The sequence below is a fragment of the Phyllobates terribilis genome, unplaced genomic scaffold (assembly GCF_046119375.1).
Source record: "Phyllobates terribilis strain yellow unplaced genomic scaffold, ASM4611937v1 Scaffold_629__1_contigs__length_933511, whole genome shotgun sequence".
NCBI lineage: Eukaryota > Metazoa > Chordata > Amphibia > Anura > Dendrobatidae > Phyllobates > Phyllobates terribilis.
Window position 1 is genome coordinate 539823 of NW_027363389.1, and position 13778 is coordinate 553600.

The following is a 13778-nucleotide window of genomic DNA, read 5'->3' on the forward strand; positions in this document are numbered from 1 at the left end:
TGGAGGCACACGGGCAGGTTGCTTTGCCAGCGTTTCAGCATAGGTTTCCGCCTTTTTCTTCAAAGGACACTCCCGGAAGGAGTGACCTGGGACCCGGCAGATGTTGCACACCATCTCATTGGTACAGTCCATTGTGGCATGTCCATGCTTGTAGCACTTCTTACAGATTGCCACCTCCTCCTTGCAGTTCTCATAAGTGTGACCGAAACACATGCATTTCCGGCAGAAGAGGGGCATGTCCGGGTAGAAGAGGCGCCCCCGCTCCCTACCGATCAGGAAACTTGACGGAGGATGACGCTGACCACCAATGCCATTTGGATCTTCACAAAATTTAACAAAAAATTTATGCTTTCCCGTCCAGAGGTTTTCCTCATTCATGACCTTGTGGGAATACCGCAGTTCTGGGAAATAGTTTTGAAGAAAGCAAATAATATTAACTAAGGGAACATGAGGGTTGCTCATCTGAACCACGAGCGGCTTCTCTCCACCGGAGTAAAGGATGACAAAGGTGAGTCCTTTAAGATCCTCATCTGAAAGGTGCAGGTGAATCTGGCGGAAGAGGTTCTGGCACGCATACTCCGACTCCAGAGTCAAAGTGAAGGAACCGGGGCGATCTTGAAGGGCCAGGATGTCTTCCCTCTTTACTCCTAGGATCTCCAGCAGCACTCTCCTCACGAAAAACTTCAAGGTCAACTTCTCCTTGGATGCATCGTCCACTTCGATCTTGAAAGAGTTCTTGATGCGAAGGTCACCAGCTCTGGCATAGCGCACTGCGGCCGCTACTGCTGATGCCATCTTCAAAAGGTAGATAGGGTCGATCGCCTTCTTGGTTTCTTTGCGTATCTGCCCCCTAAAGCAGCATGAGGCTTAAGACGGCTTTTACACCGCCGATGCCTCAAGGCCAAGGGCACGATTGGCTTAGAATCCTTCTGGCAAGATGTGGTATCTTAGCCAAAAGGCCGAGAAGCGATAACCAGAATTGGTTTCAAACAACGGAGCCACCCAAGGATCCTAAAAAGTCCATTTGTGGAGATGAGCTCCTGGACTCCCGTTAAGAAGACATGTTGTCAACCTCTAGATCCCTTACATGCCTGCACTTTTCGGCTTGCTGCTGCTGCAATCCACGCGTTTTAGATCTGCATAACTCCACCTCTTTAAACACAGCACCTTCACCCCCTGCTGTTCCCACCCGCCTCAACACCGTTGGAAGGGAGGAGAACCAATTAAGGCGGGGGGTGGGGTGGAACGAGCAGCTGTCTACCCTTAGCAGGAGGGCTCCTGATTACATACCTCTCCTGCTGCTGCTGCTGCTGGCTGTCCAGCAGCAGACTGAAGGTGGCTGCTGCTGTGCACAGGTATATAAAGGCTCAGAGCCTATTATGACACGCGCAGCCAGCGTTCCATTGCCACATTCCATCTACTGCAGGCAGGATACCTGGCTGGCTGAATGTCGCTGAGAAGCTCACAGAGACCGCCATAAGCAACAGTTTAACAGAATGCCACAGACTAATCAACCAAACTTTTTGGGTTGGGTTCTCTTTTATAGTCTGCAGGCATTAAATGAAAGAAGTCAGTGTTCCAGCAGAAGGAGACAACGTTTCAGAAAAGGCATTGTAGCAAACCAAAAAAGAAATTTTAAGCGCAGCAGAGTAACCAGCGCACATACCTGTTAGCTCAGGTGAGTTTAAAAGGCTGCTGTTGATAACAAGGGCATTTGCTAAATAGATGGTGTGTGTGCAACAATATACTGAAAGGTCAATTATATTGTGCAGCTTATCTCACCACCTGTAGTTATTTAGGTGAAAGCTCCAAAATGCTTGCCTAATATGTCTGTTTATCCAAAAGGAAGTAAAAAGGGAGAGCTAGAAAGATAGCATTGCATCACATTACATGGCAATGCAATGCACAGTTGCTGAAGTTGAACCAAAATGAGCTTGTAATCTGGCTTCTGCAACTTTGAACATGAAAAATCCAATGAGGAGAAGAAAAGCAGAGCCAAAGAGTCCATCCCAAAATCCGACAAACAAGCAAAATGAACAAAAAACATTGAATTCAATTCTTTCTGATTTTAGAAACTGCATTAAAGAAGGGGTGCACCGGTCCTGGAGATACTGCAATACCAGGTCAATGCGTGGAGTGGACAGAGCAAGCTCTTTTTCCATCTCCCTGTTCTAAAAATCCATTTAATATATGGTCCCCAGATAGGGGACGTATCAGATATTAAACTGATAAGAACAGATACTACACTTGATCTTAGCCAAAAGGCCGAGAAGCGATAACCAGAATTGGTTTCAAACTACGGAGCCACCCAAGGATCCTAAAAAGTCCATTTGTGGAGATGAGCTCCTGGACTCCCGTTAAGAAGACATGTTGTCAACCTCTAGATCCCTTACATGCCTGCACTTTTCGGCTTGCTGCTGCTGCAATCCACGCGTTTTAGATCTGCATAACTCCACCTCTTTAAACACAGCACCTTCACCCCCTGCTGTTCCCACCCGCCTCAACACCGTTGGAAGGGAGGAGAACCAAGTAAGGCGGGGGGTGGGGTGGAACGAGCAGCTGTCTACCCTTAGCAGGAGGGCTCTGATTACATACCTCTCCTGCTGCTGCTGCTGCTGGCTGTCCAGCAGCAGACTGAAGGTGGCTGCTGCTGTGCACAGGTATATAAAGGCTCAGAGCCTATTATGACACGCGCAGCCAGCGTTCCATTGCCACATTCCATCTACTGCAGGCAGGATACCTGGCTGGCTGAATGTCGCTGAGAAGCTCACAGAGACCGCCATAAGCAACAGTTTAACAGAATGCCACAGACTAATCAACCAAACTTTTTGGGTTGGGTTCTCTTTTATAGTCTGCAGGCATTAAATGAAAGAAGTCAGTGTTCCAGCAGAAGGAGACAACGTTTCAGAAAAGGCATTGTAGCAAACCAAAAAAGAAATTTTAAGCGCAGCAGAGTAACCAGCGCACATACCTGTTAGCTCAGGTGAGTTTAAAAGGCTGCTGTTGATAACAAGGGCATTTGCTAAATAGATGGTGTGTGTGCAACAATATACTGAAAGGTCAATTATATTGTGCAGCTTATCTCACCACCTGTAGTTATTTAGGTGAAAGCTCCAAAATGCTTGCCTAATATATCTGTTTATCCAAAAGGAAGTAAAAAGGGAGAGCTAGAAAGATAGCATTGCATCACATTACATGGCAATGCAATGCACAGTTGCTGAAGTTGAACCAAAATGAGCTTGTAATCTGGCTTCTGCAACTTTGAACATGAAAAATCCAATGAGGAGAGGAAAAGCAAAGCCAAAGAGTCCATCCCAAAATCCGACAAACAAGCAAAATGAACAAAAAACATTGAATTCAATTCTTTCTGATTTTAGAAACTGCATTAAAGAAGGGGTGCACCGGTCCTGGAGATACTGCAATACCAGGTCAATGCGTGGAGTGGACAGAGCAAGCTCTTTTTCCATCTCCCTGTTCTAAAAATCCATTTAATATATGGTCCCCAGATAGGGGACGTATCAGATATTAAACTGATAAGAACAGATACTACACTTGATCTTAGCCAAAAGGCCGAGAAGCGATAACCAGAATTGGTTTCAAACTACGGAGCCACCCAAGGATCCTGAAAAGTCCATTTGTGGAGATGAGCTCCTGGACTCCCGTTAAGAAGACATGTTGTCAACCTCTAGATCCCTTACATGCCTGCACTTTTCGGCTTGCTGCTGCTGCAATCCACGCGTTTTAGATCTGCATAACTCCACCTCTTTAAACACAGCACCTTCACCCCCTGCTGTTCCCACCCGCCTCAACACCGTTGGAAGGGAGGAGAACCAATTAAGGCGGGGGGTGGGGTGGAACGAGCAGCTGTCTACCCTTAGCAGGAGGGCTCCTGATTACATACTTCTCCTGCTGCTGCTGCTGCTGGCTGTCCAGCAGCAGACTGAAGGTGGCTGCTGCTGTGCACAGGTATATAAAGGCTCAGAGCCTATTATGACACGCGCAGCCAGCGTTCCATTGCCACATTCCATCTACTGCAGGCAGGATACCTGGCTGGCTGAATGTCGCTGAGAAGCTCACAGAGACCGCCATAAGCAACAGTTTAACAGAATGCCACAGACTAATCAACCAAACTTTTTGGGTTGGGTTCTCTTTTATAGTCTGCAGGCATTAAATGAAAGAAGTCAGTGTTCCAGCAGAAGGAGACAACGTTTCAGAAAAGGCATTGTAGCAAACCAAAAAAGAAATTTTAAGCGCAGCAGAGTAACCAGCGCACATACCTGTTAGCTCAGGTGAGTTTAAAAGGCTGCTGTTGATAACAAGGGCATTTGCTAAATAGATGGTGTGTGTGCAACAATATACTGAAAGGTCAATTATATTGTGCAGCTTATCTCACCACCTGTAGTTATTTAGGTGAAAGCTCCAAAATGCTTGCCTAATATGTCTGTTTATCCAAAAGGAAGTAAAAAGGGAGAGCTAGAAAGATAGCATTGCATCACATTACATGGCAATGCAATGCACAGTTGCTGAAGTTGAACCAAAATGAGCTTGTAATCTGGCTTCTGCAACTTTGAACATGAAAAATCCAATGAGGAGAAGAAAAGCAGAGCCAAAGAGTCCATCCCAAAATCCGACAAACAAGCAAAATGAACAAAAAACATTGAATTCAATTCTTTCTGATTTTAGAAACTGCATTAAAGAAGGGGTGCACCGGTCCTGGAGATACTGCAATACCAGGTCAATGCGTGGAGTGGACAGAGCAAGCTCTTTTTCCATCTCCCTGTTCTAAAAATCCATTTAATATATGGTCCCCAGATAGGGGACGTATCAGATATTAAACTGATAAGAACAGATACTACACTTGATCTTAGCCAAAAGGCCGAGAAGCGATAACCAGAATTGGTTTCAAACTACGGAGCCACCCAAGGATCCTAAAAAGTCCATTTGTGGAGATGAGCTCCTGGACTCCCGTTAAGAAGACATGTTGTCAACCTCTAGATCCCTTACATGCCTGCACTTTTCGGCTTGCTGCTGCTGCAATCCACGCGTTTTAGATCTGCATAACTCCACCTCTTTAAACACAGCACCTTCACCCCCTGCTGTTCCCACCCGCCTCAACACCGTTGGAAGGGAGGAGAACCAATTAAGGCGGGGGGTGGGGTGGAACGAGCAGCTGTCTACCCTTAGCAGGAGGGCTCCTGATTACATACCTCTCCTGCTGCTGCTGCTGCTGCTGGCTGTCCAGCAGCAGACTGAAGGTGGCTGCTGCTGTGCACAGGTATATAAAGGCTCAGAGCCTATTATGACACGCGCAGCCAGCGTTCCATTGCCACATTCCATCTACTGCAGGCAGGATACCTGGCTGGCTGAATGTCGCTGAGAAGCTCACAGAGACCGCCATAAGCAACAGTTTAACAGAATGCCACAGACTAATCAACCAAACTTTTTGGGTTGGGTTCTCTTTTATAGTCTGCAGGCATTAAATGAAAGAAGTCAGTGTTCCAGCAGAAGGAGACAACGTTTCAGAAAAGGCATTGTAGCAAACCAAAAAAGAAATTTTAAGCGCAGCAGAGTAACCAGCGCACATACCTGTTAGCTCAGGTGAGTTTAAAAGGCTGCTGTTGATAACAAGGGCATTTGCTAAATAGATGGTGTGTGTGCAACAATATACTGAAAGGTCAATTATATTGTGCAGCTTATCTCACCACCTGTAGTTATTTAGGTGAAAGCTCCAAAATGCTTGCCTAATATGTCTGTTTATCCAAAAGGAAGTAAAAAGGGAGAGCTAGAAAGATAGCATTGCATCACATTACATGGCAATGCAATGCACAGTTGCTGAAGTTGAACCAAAATGAGCTTGTAATCTGGCTTCTGCAACTTTGAACATGAAAAATCCAATGAGGAGAAGAAAAGCAGAGCCAAAGAGTCCATCCCAAAATCCGACAAACAAGCAAAATGAACAAAAAACATTGAATTCAATTCTTTCTGATTTTAGAAACTGCATTAAAGAAGGGGTGCACCGGTCCTGGAGATACTGCAATATCAGGTCAATGCGTGGAGTGGACAGAGCAAGCTCTTTTTCCATCTCCCTGTTCTAAAAATCCATTTAATATATGGTCCCCAGATAGGGGACGTATCAGATATTAAACTGATAAGAACAGATACTACACTTGATCTTAGCCAAAAGGCCGAGAAGCGATAACCAGAATTGGTTTCAAACTACGGAGCCACCCAAGGATCCTAAAAAGTCCATTTGTGGAGATGAGCTCCTGGACTCCGGTTAAGAAGACATGTTGTCAACCTCTAGATCCCTTACATGCCTGCACTTTTCGGCTTGCTGCTGCTGCAATCCACGCGTTTTAGATCTGCATAACTCCACCTCTTTAAACACAGCACCTTCACCCCCTGCTGTTCCCACCCGCCTCAACACCGTTGGAAGGGAGGAGAACCAATTAAGGCGGGGGGTGGGGTGGAACGAGCAGCTGTCTACCCTTAGCAGGAGGGCTCCTGATTACATACCTCTCCTGCTGCTGCTGCTGCTGGCTGTCCAGCAGCAGACTGAAGGTGGCTGCTGCTGTGCACAGGTATATAAAGGCTCAGAGCCTATTATGACACGCGCAGCCAGCGTTCCATTGCCACATTCCATCTACTGCAGGCAGGATACCTGGCTGGCTGAATGTCGCTGAGAAGCTCACAGAGACCGCCATAAGCAACAGTTTAACAGAATGCCACAGACTAATCAACCAAACTTTTTGGGTTGGGTTCTCTTTTATAGTCTGCAGGCATTAAATGAAAGAAGTCAGTGTTCCAGCAGAAGGAGACAACGTTTCAGAAAAGGCATTGTAGCAAACCAAAAGAGAAATTTTAAGCGCAGCAGAGTAACCAGCGCACATACCTGTTAGCTCAGGTGAGTTTAAAAGGCTGCTGTTGATAACAAGGGCATTTGCTAAATAGATGGTGTGTGTGCAACAATATACTGAAAGGTCAATTATATTGTGCAGCTTATCTCACCACCTGTAGTTATTTAGGTGAAAGCTCCAAAATGCTTGCCTAATATGTCTGTTTATCCAAAAGGAAGTAAAAAGGGAGAGCTAGAAAGATAGCATTGCATCACATTACATGGCAATGCAATGCACAGTTGCTGAAGTTGAACCAAAATGAGCTTGTAATCTGGCTTCTGCAACTTTGAACATGAAAAATCCAATGAGGAGAAGAAAAGCAGAGCCAAAGAGTCCATCCCAAAATCCGACAAACAAGCAAAATGAACAAAAAACATTGAATTCAATTCTTTCTGATTTTAGAAACTGCATTAAAGAAGGGGTGCACCGGTCCTGGAGATACTGCAATACCAGGTCAATGCGTGGAGTGGACAGAGCAAGCTCTTTTTCCATCTCCCTGTTCTAAAAATCCATTTAATATATGGTCCCCAGATAGGGGACGTATCAGATATTAAACTGATAAGAACAGATACTACACTTGATCTTAGCCAAAAGGCCGAGAAGCGATAACCAGAATTGGTTTCAAACTACGGAGCCACCCAAGGATCCTAAAAAGTCCATTTGTGGAGATGAGCTCCTGGACTCCCGTTAAGAAGACATGTTGTCAACCTCTAGATCCCTTACATGCCTGCACTTTTCGGCTTGCTGCTGCTGCAATCCACGCGTTTTAGATCTGCATAACTCCACCTCTTTAAACACAGCACCTTCACCCCCTGCTGTTCCCACCCGCCTCAACACCGTTGGAAGGGAGGAGAACCAATTAAGGCGGGGGGTGGGGTGGAACGAGCAGCTGTCTACCCTTAGCAGGAGGGCTCCTGATTACATACTTCTCCTGCTGCTGCTGCTGCTGGCTGTCCAGCAGCAGACTGAAGGTGGCTGCTGCTGTGCACAGGTATATAAAGGCTCAGAGCCTATTATGACACGCGCAGCCAGCGTTCCATTGCCACATTCCATCTACTGCAGGCAGGATACCTGGCTGGCTGAATGTCGCTGAGAAGCTCACAGAGACCGCCATAAGCAACAGTTTAACAGAATGCCACAGACTAATCAACCAAACTTTTTGGGTTGGGTTCTCTTTTATAGTCTGCAGGCATTAAATGAAAGAAGTCAGTGTTCCAGCAGAAGGAGACAACGTTTCAGAAAAGGCATTGTAGCAAACCAAAAAAGAAATTTTAAGCGCAGCAGAGTAACCAGCGCACATACCTGTTAGCTCAGGTGAGTTTAAAAGGCTGCTGTTGATAACAAGGGCATTTGCTAAATAGATGGTGTGTGTGCAACAATATACTGAAAGGTCAATTATATTGTGCAGCTTATCTCACCACCTGTAGTTATTTAGGTGAAAGCTCCAAAATGCTTGCCTAATATGTCTGTTTATCCAAAAGGAAGTAAAAAGGGAGAGCTAGAAAGATAGCATTGCATCACATTACATGGCAATGCAATGCACAGTTGCTGAAGTTGAACCAAAATGAGCTTGTAATCTGGCTTCTGCAACTTTGAACATGAAAAATCCAATGAGGAGAAGAAAAGCAGAGCCAAAGAGTCCATCCCAAAATCCGACAAACAAGCAAAATGAACAAAAAACATTGGATTCAATTCTTTCTGATTTTAGAAACTGCATTAAAGAAGGGGTGCACCGGTCCTGGAGATACTGCAATACCAGGTCAATGCGTGGAGTGGACAGAGCAAGCTCTTTTTCCATCTCCCTGTTCTAAAAATCCATTTAATATATGGTCCCCAGATAGGGGACGTATCAGATATTAAACTGATAAGAACAGATACTACACTTGATCTTAGCCAAAAGGCCGAGAAGCGATAACCAGAATTGGTTTCAAACTACGGAGCCACCCAAGGATCCTAAAAAGTCCATTTGTGGAGATGAGCTCCTGGACTCCCGTTAAGAAGACATGTTGTCAACCTCTAGATCCCTTACATGCCTGCACTTTTCGGCTTGCTGCTGCTGCAATCCACGCGTTTTAGATCTGCATAACTCCACCTCTTTAAACACAGCACCTTCACCCCCTGCTGTTCCCACCCGCCTCAACACCGTTGGAAGGGAGGAGAACCAATTAAGGCGGGGGGTGGGGTGGAACGAGCAGCTGTCTACCCTTAGCAGGAGGGCTCCTGATTACATACCTCTCCTGCTGCTGCTGCTGGCTGTCCAGCAGCAGACTGAAGGTGGCTGCTGCTGTGCACAGGTATATAAAGGCTCAGAGCCTATTATGACACGCGCAGCCAGCGTTCCATTGCCACATTCCATCTACTGCAGGCAGGATACCTGGCTGGCTGAATGTCGCTGAGAAGCTCACAGAGACCGCCATAAGCAACAGTTTAACAGAATGCCACAGACTAATCAACCAAACTTTTTGGGTTGGGTTCTCTTTTATAGTCTGCAGGCATTAAATGAAAGAAGTCAGTGTTCCAGCAGAAGGAGACAACGTTTCAGAAAAGGCATTGTAGCAAACCAAAAAAGAAATTTTAAGCGCAGCAGAGTAACCAGCGCACATACCTGTTAGCTCAGGTGAGTTTAAAAGGCTGCTGTTGATAACAAGGGCATTTGCTAAATAGATGGTGTGTGTGCAACAATATACTGAAAGGTCAATTATATTGTGCAGCTTATCTCACCACCTGTAGTTATTTAGGTGAAAGCTCCAAAATGCTTGCCTAATATGTCTGTTTATCCAAAAGGAAGTAAAAAGGGAGAGCTAGAAAGATAGCATTGCATCACATTACATGGCAATGCAATGCACAGTTGCTGAAGTTGAACCAAAATGAGCTTGTAATCTGGCTTCTGCAACTTTGAACATGAAAAATCCAATGAGGAGAAGAAAAGCAGAGCCAAAGAGTCCATCCCAAAATCCGACAAACAAGCAAAATGAACAAAAAACATTGAATTCAATTCTTTCTGATTTTAGAAACTGCATTAAAGAAGGGGTGCACCGGTCCTGGAGATACTGCAATACCAGGTCAATGCGTGGAGTGGACAGAGCAAGCTCTTTTTCCATCTCCCTGTTCTAAAAATCCATTTAATATATGGTCCCCAGATAGGGGACGTATCAGATATTAAACTGATAAGAACAGATACTACACTTGATCTTAGCCAAAAGGCCGAGAAGCGATAACCAGAATTGGTTTCAAACTACGGAGCCACCCAAGGATCCTAAAAAGTCCATTTGTGGAGATGAGCTCCTGGACTCCCGTTAAGAAGACATGTTGTCAACCTCTAGATCCCTTACATGCCTGCACTTTTCGGCTTGCTGCTGCTGCAATCCACGCGTTTTAGATCTGCATAACTCCACCTCTTTAAACACAGCACCTTCACCCCCTGCTGTTCCCACCCGCCTCAACACCGTTGGAAGGGAGGAGAACCAATTAAGGCGGGGGGTGGGGTGGAACGAGCAGCTGTCTACCCTTAGCAGGAGGGCTCCTGATTACATACCTCTCCTGCTGCTGCTGCTGCTGGCTGTCCAGCAGCAGACTGAAGGTGGCTGCTGCTGTGCACAGGTATATAAAGGCTCAGAGCCTATTATGACACGCGCAGCCAGCGTTCCATTGCCACATTCCATCTACTGCAGGCAGGATACCTGGCTGGCTGAATGTCGCTGAGAAGCTCACAGAGACCGCCATAAGCAACAGTTTAACAGAATGCCACAGACTAATCAACCAAACTTTTTGGGTTGGGTTCTCTTTTATAGTCTGCAGGCATTAAATGAAAGAAGTCAGTGTTCCAGCAGAAGGAGACAACGTTTCAGAAAAGGCATTGTAGCAAACCAAAAAAGAAATTTTAAGCGCAGCAGAGTAACCAGCGCACATACCTGTTAGCTCAGGTGAGTTTAAAAGGCTGCTGTTGATAACAAGGGCATTTGCTAAATAGATGGTGTGTGTGCAACAATATACTGAAAGGTCAATTATATTGTGCAGCTTATCTCACCACCTGTAGTTATTTAGGTGAAAGCTCCAAAATGCTTGCCTAATATGTCTGTTTATCCAAAAGGAAGTAAAAAGGGAGAGCTAGAAAGATAGCATTGCATCACATTACATGGCAATGCAATGCACAGTTGCTGAAGTTGAACCAAAATGAGCTTGTAATCTGGCTTCTGCAACTTTGAACATGAAAAATCCAATGAGGAGAAGAAAAGCAGAGCCAAAGAGTCCATCCCAAAATCCGACAAACAAGCAAAATGAACAAAAAACATTGAATTCAATTCTTTCTGATTTTAGAAACTGCATTAAAGAAGGGGTGCACCGGTCCTGGAGATACTGCAATACCAGGTCAATGCGTGGAGTGGACAGAGCAAGCTCTTTTTCCATCTCCCTGTTCTAAAAATCCATTTAATATATGGTCCCCAGATAGGGGACGTATCAGATATTAAACTGATAAGAACAGATACTACACTTGATCTTAGCCAAAAGGCCGAGAAGCGATAACCAGAATTGGTTTCAAACTACGGAGCCACCCAAGGATCCTAAAAAGTCCATTTGTGGAGATGAGCTCCTGGACTCCCGTTAAGAAGACATGTTGTCAACCTCTAGATCCCTTACATGACTGCACTTTTCGGCTTGCTGCTGCTGCAATCCACGCGTTTTAGATCTGCATAACTCCACCTCTTTAAACACAGCACCTTCACCCCCTGCTGTTCCCACCCGCCTCAACACCGTTGGAAGGGAGGAGAACCAATTAAGGCGGGGGGTGGGGTGGAACGAGCAGCTGTCTACCCTTAGCAGGAGGGCTCCTGATTACATACCTCTCCTGCTGCTGCTGCTGCTGGCTGTCCAGCAGCAGACTGAAGGTGGCTGCTGCTGTGCACAGGTATATAAAGGCTCAGAGCCTATTATGACACGCGCAGCCAGCGTTCCATTGCCACATTCCATCTACTGCAGGCAGGATACCTGGCTGGCTGAATGTCGCTGAGAAGCTCACAGAGACCGCCATAAGCAACAGTTTAACAGAATGCCACAGACTAATCAACCAAACTTTTTGGGTTGGGTTCTCTTTTATAGTCTGCAGGCATTAAATGAAAGAAGTCAGTGTTCCAGCAGAAGGAGACAACGTTTCAGAAAAGGCATTGTAGCAAACCAAAAAAGAAATTTTAAGCGCAGCAGAGTAACCAGCGCACATACCTGTTAGCTCAGGTGAGTTTAAAAGGCTGCTGTTGATAACAAGGGCATTTGCTAAATAGATGGTGTGTGTGCAACAATATACTGAAAGGTCAATTATATTGTGCAGCTTATCTCACCACCTGTAGTTATTTAGGTGAAAGCTCCAAAATGCTTGCCTAATATGTCTGTTTATCCAAAAGGAAGTAAAAAGGGAGAGCTAGAAAGATAGCATTGCATCACATTACATGGCAATGCAATGCACAGTTGCTGAAGTTGAACCAAAATGAGCTTGTAATCTGGCTTCTGCAACTTTGAACATGAAAAATCCAATGAGGAGAAGAAAAGCAGAGCCAAAGAGTCCATCCCAAAATCCGACAAACAAGCAAAATGAACAAAAAACATTGAATTCAATTCTTTCTGATTTTAGAAACTGCATTAAAGAAGGGGTGCACCGGTCCTGGAGATACTGCAATACCAGGTCAATGCGTGGAGTGGACAGAGCAAGCTCTTTTTCCATCTCCCTGTTCTAAAAATCCATTTAATATATGGTCCCCAGATAGGGGACGTATCAGATATTAAACTGATAAGAACAGATACTACACTTGATCTTAGCCAAAAGGCCGAGAAGCGATAACCAGAATTGGTTTCAAACTACGGAGCCACCCAAGGATCCTAAAAAGTCCATTTGTGGAGATGAGCTCCTGGACTCCCGTTAAGAAGACATGTTGTCAACCTCTAGATCCCTTACATGACTGCACTTTTCGGCTTGCTGCTGCTGCAATCCACGCGTTTTAGATCTGCATAACTCCACCTCTTTAAACACAGCACCTTCACCCCCTGCTGTTCCCACCCGCCTCAACACCGTTGGAAGGGAGGAGAACCAATTAAGGCGGGGGGTGGGGTGGAACGAGCAGCTGTCTACCCTTAGCAGGAGGGCTCCTGATTACATACCTCTCCTGCTGCTGCTGCTGCTGGCTGTCCAGCAGCAGACTGAAGGTGGCTGCTGCTGTGCACAGGTATATAAAGGCTCAGAGCCTATTATGACACGCGCAGCCAGCGTTCCATTGCCACATTCCATCTACTGCAGGCAGGATACCTGGCTGGCTGAATGTCGCTGAGAAGCTCACAGAGACCGCCATAAGCAACAGTTTAACAGAATGCCACAGACTAATCAACCAAACTTTTTGGGTTGGGTTCTCTTTTATAGTCTGCAGGCATTAAATGAAAGAAGTCAGTGTTCCAGCAGAAGGAGACAACGTTTCAGAAAAGGCATTGTAGCAAACCAAAAAAGAAATTTTAAGCGCAGCAGAGTAACCAGCGCACATACCTGTTAGCTCAGGTGAGTTTAAAAGGCTGCTGTTGATAACAAGGGCATTTGCTAAATAGATGGTGTGTGTGCAACAATATACTGAAAGGTCAATTATATTGTGCAGCTTATCTCACCACCTGTAGTTATTTAGGTGAAAGCTCCAAAATGCTTGCCTAATATGTCTGTTTATCCAAAAGGAAGTAAAAAGGGAGAGCTAGAAAGATAGCATTGCATCACATTACATGGCAATGCAATGCACAGTTGCTGAAGTTGAACCAAAATGAGCTTGTAATCTGGCTTCTGCAACTTTGAACATGAAAAATCCAATGAGGAGAAGAAAAGCAGAGCCAAAGAGTCCATCCCAAAATCCGACAAAC

The 13778-nt window shown here is 45.4% G+C and overlaps 9 non-coding genes across 9 annotated transcripts; all 9 read right to left on the bottom strand.

Annotated features, from left to right (window-relative positions):
- Positions 1–2086: 2086 nt before the first annotated feature.
- LOC141233808 (U2 spliceosomal RNA) lies at positions 2087–2277 on the bottom strand. Its single transcript, XR_012299837.1, has one exon. It is a non-coding gene; the product is annotated as a U2 spliceosomal RNA (small nuclear RNA).
- Positions 2278–3391: 1114 nt separating this feature from the next.
- LOC141233810 (U2 spliceosomal RNA) lies at positions 3392–3582 on the bottom strand. Its single transcript, XR_012299839.1, has one exon. It is a non-coding gene; the product is annotated as a U2 spliceosomal RNA (small nuclear RNA).
- Positions 3583–4697: 1115 nt separating this feature from the next.
- On the bottom strand, positions 4698–4888 carry LOC141233811 (U2 spliceosomal RNA). Its single transcript, XR_012299840.1, has one exon. It is a non-coding gene; the product is annotated as a U2 spliceosomal RNA (small nuclear RNA).
- Positions 4889–6006: 1118 nt separating this feature from the next.
- LOC141234035 (U2 spliceosomal RNA) lies at positions 6007–6197 on the bottom strand. The gene has a single exon (XR_012300057.1). It is a non-coding gene; the product is annotated as a U2 spliceosomal RNA (small nuclear RNA).
- Positions 6198–7312: 1115 nt separating this feature from the next.
- LOC141233812 (U2 spliceosomal RNA) lies at positions 7313–7503 on the bottom strand. Its single transcript, XR_012299841.1, has one exon. It is a non-coding gene; the product is annotated as a U2 spliceosomal RNA (small nuclear RNA).
- Positions 7504–8618: 1115 nt separating this feature from the next.
- Positions 8619–8809, bottom strand: LOC141233813 (U2 spliceosomal RNA). Its single transcript, XR_012299842.1, has one exon. It is a non-coding gene; the product is annotated as a U2 spliceosomal RNA (small nuclear RNA).
- Positions 8810–9921: 1112 nt separating this feature from the next.
- LOC141233814 (U2 spliceosomal RNA) lies at positions 9922–10112 on the bottom strand. The gene has a single exon (XR_012299843.1). It is a non-coding gene; the product is annotated as a U2 spliceosomal RNA (small nuclear RNA).
- Positions 10113–11227: 1115 nt separating this feature from the next.
- On the bottom strand, positions 11228–11418 carry LOC141233815 (U2 spliceosomal RNA). The gene has a single exon (XR_012299844.1). It is a non-coding gene; the product is annotated as a U2 spliceosomal RNA (small nuclear RNA).
- Positions 11419–12533: 1115 nt separating this feature from the next.
- Positions 12534–12724, bottom strand: LOC141233816 (U2 spliceosomal RNA). The gene has a single exon (XR_012299845.1). It is a non-coding gene; the product is annotated as a U2 spliceosomal RNA (small nuclear RNA).
- Between the last annotated feature and the right edge of the window lie 1054 nt (positions 12725–13778).